Source organism: Pristis pectinata, chromosome 19, assembly GCF_009764475.1.
Source record: "Pristis pectinata isolate sPriPec2 chromosome 19, sPriPec2.1.pri, whole genome shotgun sequence".
Taxonomy (NCBI): Eukaryota; Metazoa; Chordata; class Chondrichthyes; order Rhinopristiformes; family Pristidae; genus Pristis; species Pristis pectinata.
The window spans coordinates 31428170-31442809 of record NC_067423.1 but is presented as its reverse complement, the minus strand read 5'-3'; positions in this window follow the sequence as shown (position 1 = coordinate 31442809).

The window sequence follows — 14640 nt, the reverse complement described above, 5'->3', positions numbered from 1 at the left end:
GCTGTGTTAGTTTCAGTGCTCCAGAAAACAGGTGCCACGAGGTCCTCTGACTGAAGCAGTTTTTAAAATTTGAAACTCTGGAAACTACTGCACTGTTCTGACTTGGAAATATGTTGCCATCGCTTCATTGTCACTGGGAGTTTCTGACTGAATAGCATTGTGGGAATACTTTCATCACAAGCATCGTAGCTGTTATAAAAGGTGGCTTACTGTCACTTTTGCAAGGGGAATTAAGAACGGCATTAAGTGTCGGCCTTGCCGGCAATGCCCATGTCCCAAAAACATATGAAAGGGAAGCAGGAATGATGTTTCGGCTCAGTGGTTGGACTCTGTTGTTGGACATGGTTCATACCTGCCACTTTTGTGACATGAATCTTACTTGCCATTTATCAGCACTTGCCTAAATGTTGCCTACTCGTAGCTGCATGCAAGCGTCAACTGTGAATGGCATTGAATATTGTGCAATCGTCATTGAACATCCCCATTTCGATCTTGTGATAGAAAGAAAGTCACTGATGAAGTTGCCAAAGATGACTGGGCAGAAGAAACAGCCCTGAGGAACATGTGGCTAGATGATTGACCATGTTTTTTCGTGTCAGTTTAACTCCATCCATTAGAATATCTTGATCAAGACTGTAATGAAGTCCAGAACAGTGGTCATGGCAAAACCCAGACTGGCATTACTGAGTAGGTTATTAGTGAGAAAGTGCTGTAATAGACTGATGACACCTTTCATCAATTTGCTGATGACTTAAGAGTAGGCTAATTGTGTGGCAACGAGTTGTATTGGATTTGTCCAGATATCAGTGTTGTTACTAAGCTGCAAGGGAAGCATGGTTCATTCTGAAGTACAAGTCTTCAATACTACTGATAATGGGAGATGGATGGTCATGGAACATCCCTATCAATACTACAGCCAGCATGTTGTCTAGTACTATAGCCTTTGCTGTATCAGTGCTGTCAGCTGTTTTTTGATATCACGTGGAGTGAGTCAAAATGGTTAAAAACTGGCTTCAAGATGGAAATCTCAAGAGGAAGTCATTCAGTAGTTCCGGCTGAATATGGTTGCGAATGTTTCAGCCTTATATTTAATGTTCACGTGCTGGGCTCTGCCATCGATGAGCTTAGGGATGTTCCGTGACCATCCATCTCCCATTATCTGTTTCATAATCCACCATCATCTACAAACAGATGTGGCAGGATTGCAGAGCTTAGATTTGATTCGTTGATTGGAGGATCTCAAAACTCTATTTGCTACATGATGTTGCTGCTGTTTAGCATGCATGTTATGTTTTGCAACCTCACCAGGTTAGCACCTCATTTTTAGGTGTGCTTGGTTTTGCTCCAGATATGCCCTTTTTCCCTCATCGTTGAATCAGGGTAGATCCCCTAGCACATTGTTAATAGTCCTCATTGAGGGGTCAGCAGTGGAAAGAGTGAACAGCTTACACCTCCTGGGCATCAACATCTCAGAGGATCTATCCTGGGCTCAACACTTTCATGCAATCATGAAGAAAGCACGCCAGCAGCTCTAACTCGTTCAGAGTTTGAGGAGATTTGGTATGTCACCAAAGACTCTTGGAAATTTCTATAGATGTACGGTGGAGGGCGTTTTGACTGGTTGCATCACAGCCTGGTATGGAGGCTTCAATACACAGGATCGCAAGAGGCTGTAGAGAATTGTGGACTCAGCCACTCCATCACAGGCACAACCCTCCCCAAGATGTCGAGGACATCTTCAAGAGGCAGCGCCTCGAGAAGGAGCCATGCATCACTGAGGACCCTCACCATCTGCAACATGCCCTATTCTCATTACTACCATCGGGTAGGAGGTATAGGAGCCTGAACGCCCACACTCAACGATTCAGGAACAGCTTCTTCCCCTCTGTCATCACATTTCTTAACGGTCCATGAACACTACCTCATTGTTCCTTTTATTTGCACTATATTTATTTTGTAATTTATAGTAATTTTTTTTATGTCTTTGCACTGTTGCTGCTGCCGCAAAACAATAAATTTCACGTCATATAAAACAGTGATAATAAATCTGATTTTGGTTCTGATAGTAGAAAGAGGGATAGACCAAGCCAAGAAGTTGCATTCCTACTGCTGCTGAAAGTCCATGGTGACTCATGGCAGCCCAGCATTTGAATATGCCATTTAGAACAATTGTAATGCCTCATAATATACCAGAGGATGTTTCCAGTGTGTAGATTGGCCTCAACAAGGTCTTTGCGGTGGTCACTCCAACTAGTGCTTTCATGGACGGAAGCACCTAAAATTTGTAGACTTGTGCAGATGGGGTTATTTAGATTTATTCCTCCTGCTGATTCGCTCATTAGATGCATCTCAGGGGCCATCAAGCAACTCTTGGTGATGGACGTTAAAGTCCCCATCCAGAGTATATTTTATGTCCTTGCAACCTTCGATGCTTCTTTCAAATGTCATTTAATGGAGAAGCACTGATTCCCCAGATGAAGGAGAAAGGTAAGTATAAATGCAAGATGTTTCCTTGCTGATCTTTGACATGACACCATGAAATGAATTGGGGTTTGGAGTTAGTATTAAGGACTCCTAAGCATAGTTCTTCCTGCCTCTAGAGCACTGTATCACTGTCTGACCTGCCAATGGTCCATAATTCCTGCAGGGATTCTGATTGCCTCTGATATGTGGGTTTTGCAAGATTTAATTATCAGGCTGTTGCTGAACTTGTCTCTCTCTCTGGGAGAGCACTCCTAATGTAGGGACCTCTCCCCAGAGGAGGGTTTTGCCAGGTGGCCAGATCTGTGTCTGAATTCATTGTTTCAGTCTGCATTAATCTAGACAACCTTGATTTGGCCTAACACATTTGACGCATTCAAAAACGATTAAAATTACATTTTAAAATTTTAAAGTATTTGAAAAATAAAGTCCATGAAATTGATTAAGTACTTAAATGGGCATAAATAATTAAAATATTCATTTCCCTTTGCCTTTGCCTCCTGATCTCTGAGCTAGGAATCCCCATTGAAATCGGTGGAGTTTCTGATCCAATACCAAGACTAACCTGATAATAGAATCTGAGAGAGAATTTCCTCAGCATAATGTTGGGGAATCCCAGCAAGACTAGGCTCCATCATCAGTCTCTGTGGAGCCTCATGTCTCACATTGCATTTGGCAGCATGACTGGATCTCTGAGGCTAACCAGTGAAAAGGCTGAGTGCAGTGGTTTCTGATCGCTACTGATGACTATTGCCAGTAATATTATCCCCATTAGCATAGATAGAAAAATGCTTATTTCCATGATGATGACGACCAGATGAAGAAATCGAATGAGTGGAAATCTACTCAAAGTATTAGGAAGACACCGGCTTTTGTCTACTGCCAAAAACTCTGTCGCCTGATTGCCAACTCCATCATTTTCTCTGACCACTAGAGTGTTTCTAACCTGCGGTGCCATTGTTAACTGGAAGACGTGCTTCAGACCACATATATCCATAATCACTAATATCCTTGGCGGTCCCTCGCAATGAAGGATTACTTATTTCCACTCTGGTGGGTTTTAAGCTGGTTAATGAGGCCAGTATGGTGACCACACACTTTTCCACAGATGGGTAAAAGGCGGTGGCGGAAGTAGAGCAGGCTGCTGGTGCATGGAGTTCTCAATATCTGAATGTTCCTGTTCCACTTTGAGCAGCCATGGGCCAGAGATTCTTAAGAGTTCGTGGAGATGCTACTAGGCTTTGAGCACGTACTTGAATCTTTTCCTCTGCCTTCCTTTTAATCTCTTCCTGTTACATAGCTTGGAATAAAGTGATGGGGAAAAAGAGCGATGTGGCCTGCTTAACACTGTCGACTGAGTATAACAAAGGTTTTAGTACCAGGCCATTACCGGAACACCGGATCACCTAAATACCAGAACACTAACTTTGGTTCTCTTGCCCTTCTAGTGAATTTGGAGGATTATGCCGTATGTAACATTGCTCAACTATCCCTCTGCTTCCGTTTCTAAAACCCCTGGCATCCTTTCGAATGCAAGTTGCCCATTACCGAACACGATATTCTGTTTGAGGCCTAATGTTTTATAAAGATAGCGCACTTTCTTTTTTTTCTGTAATTTATTCTTCTGTAAGGACAAAGATCCCATATGAACTGCCTCCTTTAAGTACTTCTGTGGATACATACCATTTTTTTCTGCTTTAGCATCTCAAAATTAGATCACTTAATTTGAATCACAGTTGTTTCTCCCATCAAATATATCACCTCATACTCTGCATTAAATGTCATGTAGCTGCACATTTTAGCAGTCAGCTTTCATTCTTCCAAAGTCTGTTACGGTACGGTAGTGCTCCGGCGCTACACTACGGCGGCACGATAGTGTAGCAGTTAGCGGAACGCTATTACAGTGCCAGCGACCTGGGTTCAGTTCCTCGGCTGTCTGTAAGGAGTTTGTACGATCTCCCTGCGTCTGTCTGGGTTTCCTCCGGGTGCTCCGGTTTCCTCCCATATTCCAAAGACGTACAGGTTAGGAGCTGTGGGCATTGTATGTTGGCGCCAGAAGAGTGGCCACACTTTTGGGCTGCCCCCAGCACATTCTCAGTAACGCAAAAAGATGCATTTCACTGCATGTTTCGATGTACATGTGACGAATAAATAAATATCTGCTATTCAACTGGATACATTTGCAATCTTTAGATATATATGCCGTGCATAGAAGTTGATCAATGTATGACATATATTGATGGAGGAGTGAAACTTTCAAGAGAAGAGTTGGGATTGTCCTACGTCAAACTGAAATATAAACTCTTCTATGTGTTTCACAATATTCACTCATGTAAGAGAGGAGAAGCCGGAGGCACAGTGAATCAAGCATCTTGGATGAAATTACCTAGAAATTCAATTACTTGTTGTCAATTTTATGTGCTATCTCATTCATTTTCTTTGAAAAATGGAACACTTGAAATTTAGGAACATCAAATAAAGACTTCCATTCTATGCATCAAATGGGCAAACTGGCTGCAGATCCCTGGAAATGCACAGCCCCAACCAGCATTGTGAAATTCATTTTTGTAACTTTCAGTCATGTATGGAATCCAAAAGGCCGTTAAGTTCTGAAAATGCTGTTCTGATGCCCTTGAGATAACAGAGATTAGAGCATAGCACACTATGCCTCGCTACACAGGCACCCTGGGTCGTTTGATGATCCAACTTGGTTTTCCTCAAGCCAAGCATCTTGTGGTTTCTCAACATCCTCTTGAAAAATGCTGGCAACTTTTCTACAGTGTATAATATGCAAATCAGTCGTCTGTTCAAAGGAGCAGCTGTCACATCTACGGTGAAGAAAATACTGATGCAGTGTGTGATATAAATTAGCTTCCTGAAATGCTATGCCTGACGGTGAGTTTTCAAAAGCCTGTTGATAATTTCTTACTTGCGCTTTGCTTAGTTTCTCACAGCAGGGACATTTAGCCCCTCTGTTCCATAATTCTTTCAGCCAGCTATGGGCTATAATGGTTTTGCTAACTCCTTCCATCCATTGCAACAAATACTCAATAGATCAGCATCTTTTATTTGATTCACTTTTTGAATGTTGGCAGCATAGGCAGTGTCTATTGCCCTTGAGCTGGTAATGGTGAACCACCTCTTTGAACTGCAGTACTTCTTCCAGTGAAGATAAACATTGCTATTGGGTCAGGAGTGCCAGTAATTAGACCCAGCAATGGTGAAAGACCAGTGATATATTCCTAAGTCTGGATGGTGTGCAATTTGGAGGGGATCCTGTGATGTTTCCTCAAACCTACTGCTCCCATCCTCCTTGTGGTAAAAATTGCAGGTTTTTGAGATGCTGTTAGAATAGGCTAGTCAAGTAATTGCCCACCTCAGTGAGTGTGCTGCAGTGGTGGAGAGAATTAAAGCTTAATGTGGTGGATGGAGGGCCACTCGTGGACTGATTGAGATTCAGGAGAGCTGCATTCATACAGGCACATGAAGAGAATTCCATCAAGCTCCTTATTTGCAGCTTTTAGATGATGAAGGCTTTGGGGTGTCAAGAGGGAAACTACTTGCGACCTAGCCTCTGATCTGTTCTTGACACGTGGTTTTCATGTGGCAAGTCAATGGTGACATCAGCAAGATGTCAATAAAACCAAGGAGTTAATCACAGACTTTAGGAAAGGGAAGTTGGGAGACCATGCGCCAGTTCTCTTTGGTAGTTCAGAGGTGGAGAGAGTAAGCAGTTTCAGATTTCTGGATGATTTGTCCTGGGCCCAGTGCATAGATGCAATCACAAAGAAGGTGCACCAGTGCCTCTACTTTCTTAGAAGCTGAAAGCGATATGGCAAGTCACCAAATATTGCAACAAACTTCTACAGATGCGCTGTTGAAGGTATCCTAACTGGTTATATTATGGCCTGCTTTGGCGATTCCAATATACAAGAAAGCATGAGGCTGCAGTGCATGTAGTGGACAGAGCCCGGTACATCATGGGCATAGCCCTCCCCACTCTTGACAGCATCTACAGGAGGCAATATCTCAAGAAGGTGGCATCTATAATCAAGGATCCCCACCGTTCAGGTCATGCCCACTTCTTGCTGCTACCGTCAAGCAGAAGGTACAGAAACCTCAAGTCCCATACTACCAGGTTCAGGAACAGCTGCTTTCCTACAACCGTCAGGTTCAGGAACCAACTTGCACAACCCTAATCCTACCTCAGCAATGGAACACTATGGGCCACCTCTTGCACTACTCTGGACTTGTCTTTTTTTACACTAGTATCTTGTTTTGCATCGTGTTTTTTTTCTATTTGCTGTTTTGTGTAATTGATGTTTTCTGTGGTGTCTGAACCTATTAACTTGTGATGCTGCTGCAAGCAAGTTTTTCATTGTACCTGTTCCTCACTGTACTTGTGCGCGTCACAATAAACTCGACTTGATCCCTGGGATTGTGGTAGTGAGTGACTTGACAATAGTAAAACCATTTAGTGTTAAATGTAGTTGGTTAAGACGCTGTTGGAGATGCTCATTCCCCGTTGTGTGTAGTGTGAATATTACCTGCCACTTATCAGCCCAAGCCTGATTTTATCAAAGTCCTGCTGTATGCAGGCATTGATAGCTTCATTTGTTGAAGAGAGTTAAATGGAATCAAACACAAAGCAATCATATGCAAATATCCCCTTTTCTGACCTTCTTATGAAAGGAGAATCATTGATGAAACAGCTGATAATCGCTGGGCCTTGGATATTGCCCTGAGGAACTCCTGCAGTGATAAGATGATTCACCTCCCAACAACGAGAAGTATGTGGTAGGACTATAACCAGTGGAGTGCTTTCCCTTTGATACCAATAACCTTCAGTTTTACCTGAGCTCCTTGATGCCACTGGGTCAAATGCTGCCTTGATGTCAAGGGAAGCTGCTCTCATCCCAGCTCTGGAATTCAGAGTCTTAGTCTATGTTTGGACCAATAATGTGAGGAGACCTGAAGGAGAGTGGTCCTTGCAAAGTCCACATGACGATATCTCTGTTCTCCAGAATGACAGCAGCCATTCAAGATGATGACCCACCACCACCATGTTGAGGTTAATTAGGTAGGGTAATAAATCCTGGCCTTGCCGGCAATGCTTAGATCCTGGAAAAAGAATAAATTAAAAAAAACCTTCCATTTTGGAAAATCTTTGGAGTGGGGCTGAACCCACAAATTTCTGACCAAGAGACAAATTTGCTCTCACTGAGTATAATGTTATCAGTTACTATGCTGAACTTGTACTGTGATTTAGCAGGTTGGTAACAGATTCCAGCTGACTGTTGTCGTAATGAACCAGTTTGTCCAGTTATGCACACTCATGTTGATTCGCACAATGATAATAGTTTGTTATTGTTTGGAATTTGAGAAGCCCAGTAATTTTGATCAACATTATTCAACAATGTTCAGTAGCTCATATGGGACATTTTTGTTTATTCCTGTTGCTTTGCAAATAAAGCTCTTTCATTCGTATAATGCATCCCAGCAGAGTTATTACTAAATCATGGATTAATGTCAGAATACTTATTGGTCTCTTTGGGTTTTAGGTACCCTTCTGCAGATCAGAAGTAGTAATTTATTTTCTGTCCGCGCAAGCCAACTGTGCTTAGCACTGCCCTATTCAGGAATTTAAACTTGTCTTTTGCAGATCCTCTGGTGTCAACTTCCTGCAAAGTGCTGTCTTGATAGGCAATGGTGAGCTGTGTGTGTAAATGTTGTCCTGCGTGGAGTGGCAGAACAAGCCTTGCACATGAAGCTGCTGAAAAGACACAGACATCAGGCTAAACTATACTGCCACGATATGCAGACAAATTCAAAAATCATTTAAAAATTGAGAAAACAATTTAATTTTAGAAAAGTTTAAAAAAATATTATTACAAAATATGAGGAAATGTAAATTACTTTGTTGCTTCTGACCATTCTCCATTCAAATGAATGGAGACACTGTTTTGGCAGAGGTTTTCGAGATGTAGGTGCTATGAAATTGCAGAAACTTCATGTTCTGTCTACTCTGTGAGGATATATGTTAATCACGGTGGCACTTGCTTGAAAAAGTGCTGGCACCTTGACCTTCCACTACAGGATTTGACTTGTATTTCAGTACTGGAATATTGTGAGCTCACCTCTAATAATTTCAGGTGCAAAATGACTAATTCTTGCCAGGGCAAATTGAATTATGCCAATGAATGAAAAATATTGGGACTGTAAGCATTTTTCTAAGCTAAGAATACTTATTACGGTTGTGTGCTACTTACGTTTTATTGCCTTCATTGATGGCCCTTTAACCTTTCCCTGTTATGGTCTTAAAACTAGCCACGTCAATGAAACATGCAGCTGGGGTGATGAGGAACAACTTGGATGAATGGAGAATCACATGATATTATGGTTAAAGAATGGGACCCCTTAATCTTCGATCATTATTTGTGGCAGTGGTGATATTGTGGAGGTGAGCTTGTTTGTATTATGTGCAAAACTTGTATTCCATTTCCGGACCAACATGCTTCTTTTGCTAGGGTAAAATGGCATTTCTGACAGTTGTGTTTCTGGTAAGCACAGACATTTATGTTTCAGAGTATAAGTGCCTCAGATGGTGCTGTCAGATACATCAGCAGTGATGTTTCCTCTGTTTTCTCATGTTTGGAGACAACTGGTGACTCCCTATTTAAACTTGCTCATGTTGTCGAGCCTTCTATGAAACGGTCTACCTAGCTGCCCATACTCAAAAAGTGAAAAATCAATTTATCAAGTACCATGGATAACAAATGGATTCTGAGGCAATGTAATTAGCAGCATTCAGTGTTTCAGTGACAGCCTGCAGTATCATCTGTCTTCGTACAATGAGCTACAGGTTGAAACTCTCTCGTCTGACATTCTGTGGTCTGGCAACTTTTGTGGTCTGGCATGTTTTGAATCTGCAGTTCAGATCTCTACTGATTAACTAAATCTAACTAAGATCTAAAATTAACTAGAATCTGTACTAAGTTGTAGCTAATTAACCTACCAGTGCAACGTTTGCAGTCTTAGCCAACAGTGTCTCTGATTTAAGGAACCTTCGGGTTATGGACAGTTTTCGGGACCCTTTCATGATGCAGGAGTGTCTATACTTAAAAAAAAATTGTTTTCTTGCTCAGAGGAAGATAATTGGGGGCAATTTCTGTGGTCTGGATTTGCTGTGGTCCAATGCCAGTTAGGTCCCAAGGGTGCTGGACTGGAGAAATTCGGCCTGTAATTGCCGATGCCCTAAAGACAGACTTTAGAGAATGGCATTAGCTGTGCACTTGTTACCCTTTCTGGAATGAATGCAGTTCTTAATTTTTAGAATCATTATAACACAGTAATCTATTCCTGAGCATGTTCCATGATTCATAGATTTAGGCTAATCTATATCTTAACTCCATTTACCTCGTGGTTGTGTAAACCTTTATGCATTTGCTTTATCCAGTTGTCCCAATTTTAATAATTTTAGTTGGCCAAGTGTTTTTTTTGAAGCAGGGAGTTTTAGTTCTCCACCAAACTTTATGTGAATAATTATTTGCTGAAATCATCTCTGAAACACCTAAAATGTTAATTTTATACTCTCCTTGTTCTGGGCTACTTAACCAAAAGGAATAGTTTCACTTTCGCTGTATACCTTCTCAGTAAGGATACTCGTTAATCTCTGTACTCGAGGGAATGCAAGTATGGTCCATGCAACCAGAGCTGTTAGTTACATCCTTTTTACCCCATTATCTGAATTATTATTCAACGCCTATAGAGCTGTTAAATCCTTCCTGACTGCAGTGGCCACAAGTGAATGCAGTGCACCAGAAAGGGTCTTACCAGCACCGTGCACAGCTGTACCTTGATGCCAACCCCACTGTCTTCCTACCTGCTAGAAACAAAGGATGACGCCATCATTCATTATGTCTTTTGAATTGTTTTTTTTCAAAATGGTGTACAGGAGCATCCATATCCAGGTCTTTCTGACTTGTAAATTGTGCAAGGTAAACTCGCAGGTAATGCAGAATAAAGTGTTACAGACAAAGTGCAGTGCAGGCAAGGCCATAATGAGGTAGATTGTGAGGTCAAGAGTCCATCTTATCATACAAGGGGACCGTTCAATAGTCTCATCAAAGCAGGATAGATGCTGTCCTTGAGCCTGATGGTACGTGCTTTCAGGCTTTTGTATCTTCTGTCCGATATGGGAGGGGGTAGAAGAGAGGATGTCCAGGGTGGGTGGGGTCTTTGATTATGTTGGCTGCTTTTACCAAGGCAGCAAGAAATGTAGACAAAGTCCATGGAAGGGAGGCTGGTTTCTGTGATGTGCTGAGCTGTGTTCACAACTCTCTGCAGTTTCTTGTGGTCTTGGACAGGGCAGTTGCCGTACTAAGCTGCGATGCATCTGGATAGCAACGACAGTGCAGAATACATGATTATATTACAGTGCCTTTATTGACCTGCCAAAACAGCAAATAATCTGCTTCAGGGCAAGTTGCTTAATAATCAGGCTGTTGGAGGCATATACAGGTTGTGCCCGGGTTATAGCAGGGTTCCATTCCTGTAAATTGTTTGAACATGATCCGTTCACAAGTCGGAAATTTGGTCATGAACCGAGTTCCCAAGTGGCAGAAGATGCCTACAGTTGTGCAGCAGCTGGCAAATCCATCCCACTGATCTCCTAAATGCTCATTCATCTACACAAGATGCACTTAAGTCAGGCATTTGTAAGCTGGAGAGGACCTGTAATGTTTTTCCATAGCAATTTATGCAATACTTAGAATGACTATATCCCAAGGGGACAGAGGATTCCCTCGTCACCCATAAGTCTCTTAATTGAAGAGATCAGGGAATTCTATCACTATAAATTCATTCAGTTAGCCTTTGCTTCTTGTGCCTTGAAACCCATTGGTAACAAAAGTCTCCACCAGCAACCATAACAAAATGAGAAATATGTATCCAAGAAGCTTAATTACAAAGAGAGTTTAACGTGTTTTTAACAAATGCAGATAAGATGTGATCCAAACAAAATTCAAAGTGCCTGTTTCCTTAATAGTATGCTAAAGGTTCTATCTGGAAGCCTACCTTATCTGATTGTGAGTCTTAACAATGAACGTTCAACAAGATGGTAATCTCCAGAAATAAATAGTGATCATAATTTAGAACAAAGAAGTGATGTCATGGAAAGGATATGTGGGATAGGAATGAAGAAATTAAATTGTTATGAAGCGGATTTGCTGCAGATGACTTAGTTGACAAAGCAAACAAAAAATAAAAACCTGCAGCTGCTGGAAATCTGAAATAAAAATAGAAAATTCAGGAAATAATTCAACAGACAAGGCAAAATCCTTGGAGTTGCTAGAACTGGGAAAATTAAGAAATTAGGCATGTTTAAACTTGCAGTGAAGGGAAGGGATGGAGGGAACAAATGAAATATCTGTGACGTGCAGGTAATGCAGAATAAAGTGTTACTGAGAGAGTGCAGTGCAGGCAAGGCCATAATGAGGTAGATTGTGAGGTCAAGAGTCCATCTTATCATACAAGGGGACCGTACAATAGTCTTATAACAGCGGGATAGAAGCTGTCCTTGAGCCTGATGGTACGTGCTTTCCAGCTTTTGTATCTTCTGTCCAATGGGAGGGGGGAGAAGAGAGAATGTTCAGGGTGGGTGGGGTCTTTGATTATGTTGGCTGCTTTACCAAGGCAGCAAGAAGTGTAGACAGAGTCCATGGAAGGGAGGCTGGTTTCCGTGATGTGCTGAGCTGTGTTCACAACTCTCTGCAGTTTCTTGTGGTCTCGGACAGAGCAGTTGCCATATCAAGTCATGATGCATCTGGATAGGATGCTTTCAATGGTGCATCTAAAAAATTGGTGAGGGTCAAAGGGGACATGCCAAATTTCTTTAGCCTCCTGAGGAAGTAGAGGTGCTGGTGTGCTTTCTTGGCCACAGTGTTTACATGGTTGGACCAGGACAGGGTATTGGAGAATAGGAACTTGAAGCTCTCAACCCTCTTGACCTCAGCACTGTTGATGTAAACAGGACCATGTGCACCGCCCCCTCCTTCCTGACGTCATGACCAGTTCTTTTGTTTTGCTGACATTGAGGGGAAAGGTTGTTGTTGTGAAACCATGGAGTAAGCTCTCTATCTCCTTCCTGCACTCCAACTCATCGTTATTTGAGATTCGGCCCACTACGGTGGTATCATCTGCAAGCTTGTAGATGGAATTAGAGCAGAATCTGGCCATGCAGTCATTAATGTATAGGGAGTAAAGTAGATGGCTGAGGACACAGCCTTGTGGGACACCAGTGTTGAGAATAATCGTGGCGGAGGTATTGCTGCCTATCCTTACTGATTGCAGTCTGTTAGTCAAGAAGTCAAGGATTCAGTTGCTAAGGGAGGTGTCAAGTCCCAGGTCTGGGAGTTTGGAGATGAGTTTGCTTGGAATTATTGTATTGAAGGCAGAGCTCTGGTCAGTAAACAATAGTCTGACGTAGGTGCCTTTACTGTCCAGATGCTCCAGAGACGAGTGTAGGGCCAGGGAGATGGCATCCGCCATGGACCTGTTTCAGCAGTAGGTGAATTGCATTTGATCGAGGTCAGCTGGGAAGCTGGAATTGATGTGTGCCATGACCAGCCTCGAAGCACTTCATGATGGTGGATGTCAGAGCCACTGACGGTAGCCATTAAGGCCCGTTACCTTATCTTTCTTAGGTATCAGGATGTTAGTCTTAAAGCATGTGGGAACCTCAGATTTAAGTAGGGAGAGGTTAAAAATGTCTGCAGATATACCCACAGCTGATCTGTGCAGGATATAAGGACACGGCTGGGGACTCCATCCAGACCAGATGGTTTCCATGGGTTCACCCTCTGGAAGACCGATCTGACATCTGCCATAGTGACTGCCGGTGGTGCCATTCCATTCCCCTTCTGTTCAAAACGTGTATTAAGTTCATCAGGAAGTGATGCGCTGTTGTTGGTGATACTGCCTGACTTTGTTTTGTATCCCGTAATAGCATGTAAGCCCTGCCACAACTGAGGTGGTTTGGAACTTGATTTTGCTTTGGTATTATCTCTTGACATCCTTGATAGCTTTACGAAGGTCATATCTCGATTTCTTGTATAGGTCAGGGTTACTCAATTTGAATGGCGCAGTCCTAGACTTTAGTTAGTGGATCTCCCGGTTCATATATGGTTTCAGTTTGGGAACACCTGGATTGACCTTTTTGGTACACAGTCCTCTACATGCTTGCTGATAAAGTCTGTGACAGTGGTGACATACTCCTCTAGGTTGGCTGCTGAGTCCTTGAATATGGACCAGTCTACCGACTCAAAGCAGTCACGCAGAAGTTCCTCCATTTCCCCAGACCAGAACTGTTCGACTTTGTGCCAGGTGCTCATGTTTCTGTTTGTATGCAGGGAGAAGGAGCACAGCCTGGTGGTGTAATTTACCCAAGTGTTGACGGGGTGTGGATCGGTAGGAGTCTTTGATGGTTGTGCACCATTGAAGTTGAGGAGGTCTTTGAAGTGTTCCTTGCAATGAACATTAATTGCCTCTCTCCTCCTGATGTTCATACTCATCCTTAGCTCTTGCGGGAAGGAATCTTTGATGTTTTCATCCAAATCAAATCTATCACCAACAACAGAGGTCCCAGGATTGATCCCTGCAGAACACCACTGGTCACAGACCTCCAGTCAGAATAACACCCCTTCACCGTTACCCTCTGTCTTCTATGGCCAAATCAATTTTGAATCCATTCTACTGAGTCTCCGTGGATCCCGTGTACCTTCATCTTCTGGATCAGTCTACCATGAGGGATCTTGTCACATGCTTTACTAAAGTCCATGCAGACAACATCCACAGCCCTACCGTTATCAGTCATCTTTGTCACCTCCTCAAAAAACTCAATTAAGTTTGTAAGACATGACTTCCCCAGCACAAAGCCATGCAGAGTATCGCTAACAGGTCCATGCTTTTTCAGATGTGAGTAAATCTCAACCCTAAGAATCTTTTCTTATTACTTTCCTACCTCTGATAAAAGGCTCTCTGGCCTGTAGTTTCTTGGTTTGTCCCTGTTGTGCTTCTTAAACGAAGGAACATCATTTGGCTATTCTCCACCCTCTGGGAGTTGATGGGCTTGCTGCTAATATCAATTCCACGCCTATCTCC